Genomic DNA, 11634 nt, shown 5'->3' on the forward strand with positions numbered 1-11634 from the left:
TCAGTAATTGAGTACCCCTGAGTTCAATCCCTAGTACTAAAAAAAGAAGAAGAAAGAAAAAGAAAGAAAGAAAAGAAAAAGAAATAATGTGGTAGGGCTGGGGATATAGCTCAACTGGTAGAGTGCTTGCCTCACATGCATAAGACCCTGGGTTCGATCCCCAGCACCAAAAAAAAAAAAAAAAGAAGAAGAAGAAATAATGTGGAGATCAGTGGGGCAAGAGGAAATAAAACAAAAAGAAGGAGAATCCAACCTTCCCAGTGATGCTTTTCATTTTGAATTCCATACATGAGTATTGATGGACCACCAGCTTGTCTTGCAGAGCAGAGAGAGGCAGATAATTAATCACATGCACACAGTTGTAACTAAACCTGTGTAATAAGTGTTGCAAAGAAAAACATCAATGCTTTTTTTTAAAAATTATAATATGTGAGAATCATGTCAGAAGAGGATAGGAAGAGAAAGGAAATGGTGACTAGGCAGGAAGTAATAGGAGCAAGCAACCAGTGGAATGAGGGGAATTTGATTGGACCAAGCAGGAGGATCAGGAACTGAGGGGCTAAGGAAAGAATGAACTTTCCACATTTGAAGACCTGATGAAATACATGGCATAAGCATAAAATAAATGAAACCCAGAACTAGTCATATAATCAAACTAACTACATCCTTACCATGAAATCTAAATGGGTTTGGAGTTTTATTGCTCATCAGTGACAGATTACTGATGCCTCTTTAATTATATAATCACAGTCTCTGTTTCACTTTCTACATATGAGAAAATACTGAAATAAAGCCTCTGTTAAAACACATCATCCTCTTCCTATTGTATGGGAAAATATGAGCCAACAACCAAGAAATTGGCAGTTTGATTTTTAAATGGAGGAAAAACAGAGGAGGGGAGAACAAAAAATGTGAACTTGTCTTTAGAAAAACAAGACCTTGGCAAAAAGCTGACTTCAATAAGGAACAAGGAGCAGGACCAAGTTCTCCCACCCCAGTGGGGGATGGGCTAGGTTAATAAAGGAGGAGGTGGTCAGAGGAAGTAAACTCTGCTAAAGGCTGAACTTTTAACCAAAGGGCATTCTTGATGGCATTATGGTCATGAAAGGGCAGTGAAGGAATGAACCCAGTTTTCTTGTGTGAGTTAGTTCTTGTGAGTATGAGAGTTGATGCTTTCCATTTCCCGAATGAAGTGGCCAACAATTAAAGATGATCAAGGAAAGAAATAAATACACTTCATGCTAAGTGGGGAAAAAAAGGATGACTGAGGGTATCATCTTAGAGACCTAATCACTCTTCAAGGAGACCATTGTAAATTGGATCTGAAGAGTGTGAATTTGCTAATAATCAGCCACAATATCACAGAGTAGAAGATGTGTGATCTCTTTGTGCCAGGCATCTTTAAAAGAAAATCAAGACTATTCGAGGGCTTTCTAGAAGGACTCTGCATTTTGGTCATATTATAATGTTTAACTATTATGCCAGCTTAAATGCATTTTCTATTTTAGGTTTCTGAAATAGGAAATAATACATCTTCTCTAAGGAATAGGAGAAAAATTAAAACATTAGGTTCCGATCTCTCTAGAGATAAAAGAATACTATACTATGGGAAGGGATTTTAAAAAGAAGAATATTCTAGGTTTCCATAGACCAGGATTTCTCAACTGTGACTGTGGGTCATTCCTAGTGTTTACCCACTAGAGGGCACTATCACCCTCTAGTTCTGACAACCAAAAATGTCTCCAGACATTGCTAACCGTTCTCTGGAGACAGTATCACTGCCCCTGTTGAGAACCACTGGTCAAGAGACTTCCAGAACACGACTCACTGTCTATGCTGCTGAGCTGCTGGGGCACCTTTATACCCCACCCCCTCCAAAATAACAAAGCCAAAACTTTGAATTTTTGTCTTTGGGCAGTTAGCAAAGCAAGAGAAATGTCTTTTCTATCAGAAGAGTAGAGGCATGTTTCTGTTCTTTATGAAAGTAGGATGCCCCTGACACAGGGCAATGGACTGGATAACAGAACAGCTATCTTAGTCAAACCCTTACTTATTCTTAGTGGTGGGGCAAGATGCAGGGGCCATTGGCAATGACTTCTGTCCATTCACATTTCCAGTTGGTTTTGATTCTACCTATCCACGATGCTTCTACAGGGCTGGGAACTGGCCCACCCCAAACCACTAGATGAGGGTTCCATTCATCACATGTGGGTGTCTCAACAGGTCTCTGTTAGCAGGAAGTCCACTGATATTTATTGCTGCAAAGCCCTGGGGCTTGATTCTGTGGGAAAGAGTCAGCATCGGTCACAGAGTCAGTGGCTGTGGGGGACAAACCATGTGTACACACCATAATAGATGACGTCCACATTTGAGTGACAGGCCGGGAACTTGAGGGACCTGGGCAATGTTGATATTCGCCCTGGCCTTGCAGGGCGGCTGCCTGATGGCTGGCGCAGGGGTGAGCTCAGCGTGCACACTGCGCATGTCAGCAGTTTACCCTAGCCACCCAGCTGAAGACGCTGCACTCGGTGAAAGTTTGCTTTCCAAAATTCTTCCCCCATTCCCTTGGCTCAAAAGGAAATCTGTCACTGGAAATTAAATTGACTTGACTTTGTGTTTAAAGCCAGTTGGGGGCTTGGGACATTAGCCGTGAAACAAAGAAATTCACTTGTGAAAACCCCATTTGCTGCTGGCACTAATCATTTTGCTGTTGTGACAGGACTTGACAGCACTGAGTTCAGGGGACATCAGTAGGCAGACTGGGACACGTTGGCTTTTCAAGATGGCAGACATGAGCCCATGCAAGGTGCTCTCTGATTTGCCTTTATCCTCTGCTTCAGGCAGTTGAGGCTCTGAGTCGCTAATTCCGAATACTTCCAGTTGCCATTGGCCTGTGCTGGTTCTCCCCAAGTGGGACTGCCTCCTGCTCTTGCTAATGGTCCCACCCTGCTGTCTCCTAGTGCATCCACTCTGGGAGAGTGTGGACCTGCTTCCTGGGGGTGATGGACAGTCCCCATCAATATCCGGTGGAAGGACAGTGTTTATGATCCTGGCTTAAAACCCCTCACCATCTCTTATGACCAGGCCACCTGCCTCCACATCTGGAATAATGGGCACTCTTTCCTTGTGGAATTTGAAGATTCTACAGACAAATCAGGTAAGAACAAGATCTGGTGGTTCTATTTGCAGATAAAACAACAGTGTGATATCAACATCAGACACATCACACTGTCTCTCTCCATGGCAGTGTGGACCCCTCTGTTAGCAGTGGCACAGAACTTATTGGCCTTATTTTTACTTATGGTAAAATACACATCACATAACATTTACCATCTTAACCATTTTTAAGAATACAGGTAAGTAATATTAAGTTCATTCACATTATTATGCAGCTATCACTGCCATCTATATCCAGGAGTCTTTTTATGTTGTAAAACTGAAATTTTATATGCATTATACATGAGTCCCTATTCTCCTTAATCTCAGCCCCTGGAAGTAAGATCTATCTGACTCAGTAGATCTTACTATTCTAGAGACCCCCTATGAGTGGAATCATGGTATTTTTTTACTAGCTTATTTCTTTTAATATAATGTTTTTGAGAAGCTATTTGTAGCCAGGTACAGTGGCGCACAGTGGTAACCCAAGTACTCAAGAGCCTGAGACAGAAGTATCTCAAGTTGGAGGCTAGCTTCCTTTAGCCACATGATGAGACACCCACCTCAATAATAATAATAATAATAATAATAATAATAATAATAATAAACTGGACTGGGCAGCACACACCTGTAATCCCAGCAACTCGGGAGGCTTATAAAGGAGGATCACAACTTCAAGGCCAACCTGAGCAACTTAGTGAGGCCCTAAGCAACTTAGCAAGATCCTGTCTCAAAATAAAATATAAAAAGGACTGTGAATGTAGCTTAGTGATAAAATACCCCTGGGTTCAATCCCTAGTACCAAATAAATAAATAAAAGAAGGGCTGGGGATCTAGCTCAGTGGTAACGTGTCCTGGTCTGCCACCAAAAAAAAAAAAAAGAAGTTGTTTGTAAAGGCCTAGTTGTAGCATATAACATGCAGTCTTTTTAAGACTGAATGAAATCCTATTGTATGGATAAATCACATCTTGTTATCCCTCACATTTTGTCTGCTATGAACATAGGAGTACAAATGTCTCTTTCAGACATTTGTTTTAGTTATTTTGCATATGTGCCAGAGAACTGATGGGTCATCCATGGACTATTTTGAATGTATGTAAAAATTCCCTTTGTCGTTTTTTTTTTTTTTTTTTTTTTTTTTCCCCCTACAGATTTAGGGATTAAACCTAGGGCCTCACACAAGCTGGGCAAGTTATCTACCACTGAGCTATATCCCCCAGCCACATTCTATTTTTTTATTCGTATTCACCTTATACATATAACCTAAAGCGTTTTTTTTTTCTTTTTTTATTTGTTCTTTTTAGATGTACATGACAGTAGATTGTATTTTGACATATTATACATATATGGAGTATAACTTATTAAAATTAGGATCCCATTCTTGTAGTTGTACATAATGTGGAGTTTCACTGATTGTGTATTCATATATGAACATTGGAAAGTTACATCCAATTCATTCTACTGTCTTTCCTATTCCCATCCCCCTTCCCTTCATTCCCATTTGTCTAATTTTATGCACATTTCCTTCTACTTGTATAGGCAATATTTTTTGTTAACAAGCACATATATCTCTATGTATAGATTTTATAATCGGTGTAGAAGATAGGACATGAAATGAAATAAAAGCTTTGCCAGAAATCTATTTCCTTTGTGTGTGTTGAATATGTGCTAATTTTCCATTGCCAATTTTACAAATAACTTCTCTATTAAATAGCAATATTGTTTAATCAGATTTTATTTTATTTATTTTTTTTAAAGAAAGAGTGAGAGAGAGAGAGATTGGGAGAGAGAGAGAGAATTTTTTTTTTAATATTTATTTTTAGTATTTGGCGGACACAACATCTTTGTCTGTATGTGGTTTTGAGGATCGAACCCGGGCCGCACGCATGCCAGGCAAGCGAGCTACCGCTTGAGCCACATCCCCAGCCCCAGATTTTAATTTATAAGACTTCAATATAGAACAAAAGGATAATTAGGAATTAAAAATGAATTTTATAATTTTAGACACATAATAACATTTATGCATTTTGTCATTCGTTTTTATTTAGTCATTTAATGCTTACTGAGTGTCACCCCTGTGCCAGGTACTACACAAAATGCCAAGAATACTACTCCAATTCCTGATAACCCCAACTTCGAAGTCTAGTGAAAGGAGCACACCCAAAATTAGAATTTTAAAGTGAGTGTGATTTGAGAAAGTTTTCTCAAAGAGCTGTGGGACCACAGAAGAAGGCTTGTGATATAGACTACTCAGAGGAGTCTATGATGATTTCACTATAAAGGGGATGTTTATATTGGGTATTGAAGAATGAATAGGAGTTAGCCAAGAGGGCATTCTAGACTGAGGGAAAAGTAAGTGCAAAAGCAGATATAGTAGCATGCACAGGAAATGGCCAAAAGGCAAAGTGATGTAGCTGGGTTGTAGAATGTACGAGGTGGAAGAGGCAGGAAGAATGGTGATCTTTGAAGCTTAATGGATAGATTATCAGCCAGGAGTTATTTTTAAACAAGAAAGTGGTGTGGTATAATTTCACTTACTCATTTTCTTAATTATTTTTAATATTTACAAGGGTAGATTTAATCCAAGTGAGAGATGGTAAGATCCTAAATGAAGGCTGTGGCAATAGAAATAGGGAAAGAGTAAGTTTTAAAATGCATTTCTACAATAAATGCAATACATGGAAGTGGGATTCTCTTTAAGAAAACAGAAGGTAAAATTAGTCATGACTTTGAGGTGTCTCACTGAGATAGCTCAGGATAGTGAGGCCAGAAAGGAAGGTAACAAGTGATGGACAAGGAATAATTTACCAAGGATTAGTGAGTGCATAAAGAAATAGATATTCTTACAACTTTTTTCTGTAATTTAGTTTTAACTGTTACATCCAAAAGAGAATAATTTATGTGATCATCCCTAAAAAAGAAATGTGTCTTCATGTCTATAATTCCTGTCTAATTCTTACAGGGATAATGCATTTCTCTGAAGCAACTTCTCTGCTTTAGATGCACATGGATTGGGGCTATTAGTATATCATGCCCATCGGGGGTGGGAATGAACAAATGCTGATCCCTCACGGATACTCATTATATGAATTTCATTTTTTCCCAAAATATCGATTGTTGTTTTTGCCCAAATTTTCCCTGTCTGCATAATCTCATTTTACACCTGATTATCATGGTTTTCTCAATAGCTTTATTTGGGATTAAGAAATACCATTAAATGTAGTATATTGACTGAGGTTGTTATTTTATTTGGAAGCTAACTTGTAGGGTCACTTTTAACCCTGTGTCAGCTGCACTAGGTGTGTTGGAGTGAAGTCAAATTCGAAAGCGTCAAAGATGCCATACTGGAAGAAAATGGCCAAGTCACTTTTAAAGGTTAAAAAAAAAAAAAAAAAAAAAAACAACAAAAAAACAAAACCAACTTTAAGTGATGAGTTGTAGCACCGAGTGAAAAGATAATGTTGCAATATTGCAATTTACTTTAAGAACACTGGGATCAGTTAATTGGTAATACAGAGAATGCTTGATATACAACATTGTAAATATATATATATATAGTTAAATATTTATTTTTTAGTTGTAGTTGGACACAATACCTTTATTTTATTTTATTTATTTATTTTTATGTGGTGCTAAGGATCGAACCCAGGGCCTTGCACATATTAGGTGAGCCCTCTACTGCTGAGCCACAACCTCAGCCCTGTAAATATATTTTAAATGGTCTAAAACTACAGTGACTACTATATTGGGCATTTGAAATGTGGTTAGTGTGACTGTGGAGATGAAGATTTAATTTTATTTAATTTAATTCATTTGCATTTAATTCTAAGAATTCAACTCAGTTATTGGAAAAGTTTTAAGAATGCTTATAACCAGTTCCAATGTGTGTACACATGTTTTTAAATTTGATTTTTTTTGAGATCTAAATACAGATCAAGTATTTCTGGTGAAAATGTAGCAACCAAATTGAGATGTGATATAGTATAAGATATACAACAGATTTTCAAGACTTCTACAAAAAAGGGAAACTGCCACATTGATAATTGTTCATAGTGATTACATGTTGAAGTGATAATACTTTGAGTATATTTGGTAAAATAAAATACTTTATTCAAATGAATTGCACCCGTTTTGTTTTACTTTTTGAACGAGCCTACTAGAAATGTGAAATTACCTATGTGTCTTGCATCATGTTTCTGTTTTTAAGCACTGGTAGAAGAGGGTAAAAGCAAATAACTAAGTAAATAATGGCTAAAATGTGCCATGCCTTAAGAGTATATTTTAAACAGAATAAAAGCAAACAACCATGGGAAATGATCACCAAAGGAGCTAATATTTATGAGTGCTGTGTGACTCCATATTTGCCAAGTGCTTAGTGTATCTTCCCAAGAGCTTTCTGCTGACACTAATATTGTCTTCATTTTTCAGATGAAGATAGTGAAGCTCCACAAGGTTAAATGCTGTCCTGCCAGGTCACACAGCTAGATAATGGAGAAGTAAATTGCAGATTCTCAGACCACACTTGGTTTGGGGGAAAGGAGGACTCTGAGCTCTGCAGGCTTCCCATGAGTCCTGCAGGCTTCCCATGAACTCCCTGCTTTGGTCCACTCTGGAGGCCTAGTGTTTTAAGGGTACCCAGGGTTGGTTGTAATCAGGTCTGGAAAATGTGCAGGATGGGAATGACCTTCAAGAAGGAAGAAGATCCCTCCAGGTAGGAGGCATGGCACACCATGCAGGGCCACATGGAGGAGCAGCAGGGTCAGTCAGGAAGCACCAGGGCAAGGGCAATATGTGGGCAAGAGCCTTTATTGGGGTCTCTGTGGCAAGGAACAGGCAAGGCAGGGTAACCTGGATTTAGTATTTGGCTACTTGAATAATTTCAGCTACTGGGGCCCAGGGCCCTTCCCTAGTTGTCTGATACCTGACTACTTGGAACAGAGAAATAATCACTTCAGTGAAACAACCTGAAAAGGGGATGGTTGGGGCTAAGTTTGCATGTGAAAGGTGCACTCCCAGTTGTTCTCTGGAGAGACAGACCCCTGGTATCACCAAGGTCCCACAAGTCCAAGCATGAAAGAAGAACTCAAAAACATGGTTATTAGGCCCCTGGAATGGGCCCTTGAGGCCTTGGGGACCTGCACTAAAAGCCCAACTTTCCCATCTTTCCAGAGCCCCTGTGGCCCAAGGCCTGGTGAGGCAAGGGGAAGACAAACAGAGGTGGGGGCACCTTTCCCTGCAAACTGCAGACATGTCTGCAAGTACGTTGCTCATCTGTTTTGTGTCTAAGCAAATTCAGTGATGCTTGTAGCCTTCTAAATTGCCAGTTTAAGTGTACATTCAGATTATGATTTGATTTGAGATAATCACCAGGTGGTTGATTTCAATTCATGTTCCATTTCAGTCCTACCATGGGATGCCAGTTGTTTTTGATATTTTCTCTTTTCTTGTTCCTTAGCTACACAAACATCATAAAGAGAAGAATTAGTAGATACCTTCATATCAATTAAGCATAAGGTAATATTTTTTTCCGGCTCACTTGAAATATACTTTATTTTCCAATTTCAGACATTAATTGGCCCTTTGTACCAGGAAGTGTAATTAGGTGTCCTGTGTTCAGGTTCTCCTTCAACACTGCCGAGGTAAGGAACTTGACATTTACGATGCTTGTGTTAAGAGAGCCCCCAGCCCTGGGTCCCACTGCAGGGCACAGACGTGACTGCATTGATGGGCACTGAGCTCTCTAGTTTTGCTGCCATGCCACTTGGGACTCCAGACTCAGGAACATACTACTTTCCCCTCCTTTGTTCCTGACACCAACTCCTTGCAAGTCCTTGTGAAAACACCCAGAGCAGTCTTCTTTTCTATAGTCACCTCCACAGGGAAGGAGCAAGAAAAGTCCTATAGAGACTTGATTTGTCTGGCTGTAAAGAACAATGACCCATGTCCCTGTCCAGTCCCCAAGATGAAGTCCTCCACATTCAGATGTTTCTCATGGCCAAAGCAGAAAAACTGAGTGGAAGAGACCAAGGAGAAGTAAATGTGGAACCAAAAAAAAGGACAGTAGCAAGAGATCAAAAGATCTGTGTAAAGCTTGGTATTGACCCCGTGTTAATTTCTTAGTTAGATGGATGCATCATGGATATATAAGATAGCACTGGGGGAAGCTGTGGGAAGGGTATTAACCTCAGCATCACTGATATTTGGGACCAAATCACTCTTTGCTGTGGGAACCATCCTGTGCAGTGCAGGATGTTCAAGAGCATGACAGGCCTCCACTAGATGCCTGTAGAACCTTACCATCCCCTACCCCACCCCCACTGCATACTAACAACCAAAAATGTCTCTGGATCTCCTTTAATATCTACTGAAAATGCACCCCTGGCTGAACACAACTGATATACACTATTCTCTTTCATCAACTAACCAGTGAAATCCTTTCTCTCTTGTTGCATGAGAAGAAGGGTCAGGGGTTTGCAGTGTCTGTGAGAATGTCTCTAATCAACACTGGTTTGTTTACCAGTAGAGAGCACATTTAGGGTGGTTCACATACTACTGTATGTAGTTCACCAGGAGAAGGCTGGGTTTTGTCAAGGCTCTTTACAAGCCAGAATGACACCCACCGGGTTATGTTACAAAAAGGATGTGAGCCCCATGTGGTGGTGCACACCTGTAATCCCAGTGACTCAAGAGGCTGAGGCAAAAGGCTCACAAGTTTCAGACAGCCTCAGCAGCTTACTGAGGCCCCCAGCAACTTAGTGAGACCCAGTCTCAAAAAATAAAAAGGGCTGGGATGTGGTTCAGTGGTTAAGCACCCCTGGGTTAAATCCTCAGTACCAATAAAAAAGATGTGGAAAATTCTAGAGACATGGGAAAGATATACTATAAGAAGCCAAGGCCCCAAAGCATTAGAGTGTCCACTTTGATGCCATTTACTCTCTTAACAGACATATATATATACCTAGGAAGTCATTCTGTCATGAAAACTAGCTTTAGAAAAAAATGATACCATGGACTCTCTTTTCTAAATCACATAGATGGAGATCACTTCTTAAATAAGGAATTGGCCCCTAAGTGACCTCATAAGGAATCGAGAGTGTTAGGGATCTCATTCCCTTGCACCCACTGGCTCATCCCACCCTAAGTCCCCTTAGTCCTCTCCACACTCAAAACTTTTGGCACTTCCTCATTAAGCCTATTCAGTGTCTTCACCATTCAGTCTTCCACTTCAAATCTGGACTACATGAATGCCCTAAGTTGAATTTGTTGCCCATCTGGCTTGTATTTTTGGCCCTTCTCCCTTCCATTTTGGTATTTGGGAATTCCCAGTTACACACATGCTTTTGAGTGAAATGTTCTCAAAAAATACTGCTTAACAGACTTCCAAATTAATTATAATAATATGATATATAATATGTAATATAATTATAATATAAGTATTATAATAAATTAGCAGCCCTTGGACAATTTAATAATTTTTTTTTACTGTGGAAGTACACAACTTATTTTATTGATTTATTTTTATGTGGTTCTGAGGTTCAAACCCAGTACCTCACTCGCGAGGCAAGTGCTCCACCACCAAGCTACAGCCCCAGCTTGACAATTTGTTTTCGAAGTTAGAAGTTTTCAACTACTAGTGGGAAATGTGCCTCACTGTACTCCAAGATTACCCAAAAGTAAAAACAAAAATAAATAAAAGAAGAGAAATAGCACTAGTGTTCAGAGAGGAAACCATAAATACATGGATGAATGTATAAACTGAAAATTACAGGACAGTCTATATAAAATCAACATTGCCAGTGCTAAAACATAATCCTGGACAGTTTTCATTATTTCCTTAAGAGCTAAATTGCAAAAAGTGATATCCCACGAGAATGAAACAAATCTATCATGTTACTGATAAAATTAGTTTTATTTCTTATTCTTCAAAAGAGCATCCCATTGTATTATGCTCATTTTTACAATGTTGAAAGAGAGCACCCTTTGTCAATAGCTATCTGGAGAAAATTATTTTTTTAAATTAATTTCTTCTTAAATTTTTTGAGTGTGTTGGTGCTGGGGGTTGAACCCAGGGCCTTGCGCATGCGAGGCAAGCACTCCACCAACTGAGCTGTATTCCCAGCCCTTAAATTTTTATTTGTTGTTTTTAGATATACAAGACGGTAGAGTGTGTTTATACATACAAGGAGTGCAACCCATTACAATTTTGATCCCATTCTTATGGTTGAGCATGATGTGGAGTTACACTGGTCATGTATTCATATGTACACACAAGAAAGTTATGTCCCATTCATTCTTCTAGTTTTTTTATTTCCATCTCTCCTCCCTTCTTTTTCATTTTCCTTTGTCGAATCCAACGAACTTCTATATTTCCTCTCCCTACCCTCCCTTGCTGTGGGTTAGCATCCATATATCAGACAGCACATTTGACCATTGGTTCTTTGGAATTGGCTTATTTTACTTAGCACAATATTCTCTGG

Source organism: Callospermophilus lateralis (genome assembly GCF_048772815.1).
Source record: "Callospermophilus lateralis isolate mCalLat2 chromosome X unlocalized genomic scaffold, mCalLat2.hap1 SUPER_X_unloc_1, whole genome shotgun sequence".
Taxonomy (NCBI): Eukaryota; Metazoa; Chordata; class Mammalia; order Rodentia; family Sciuridae; genus Callospermophilus; species Callospermophilus lateralis.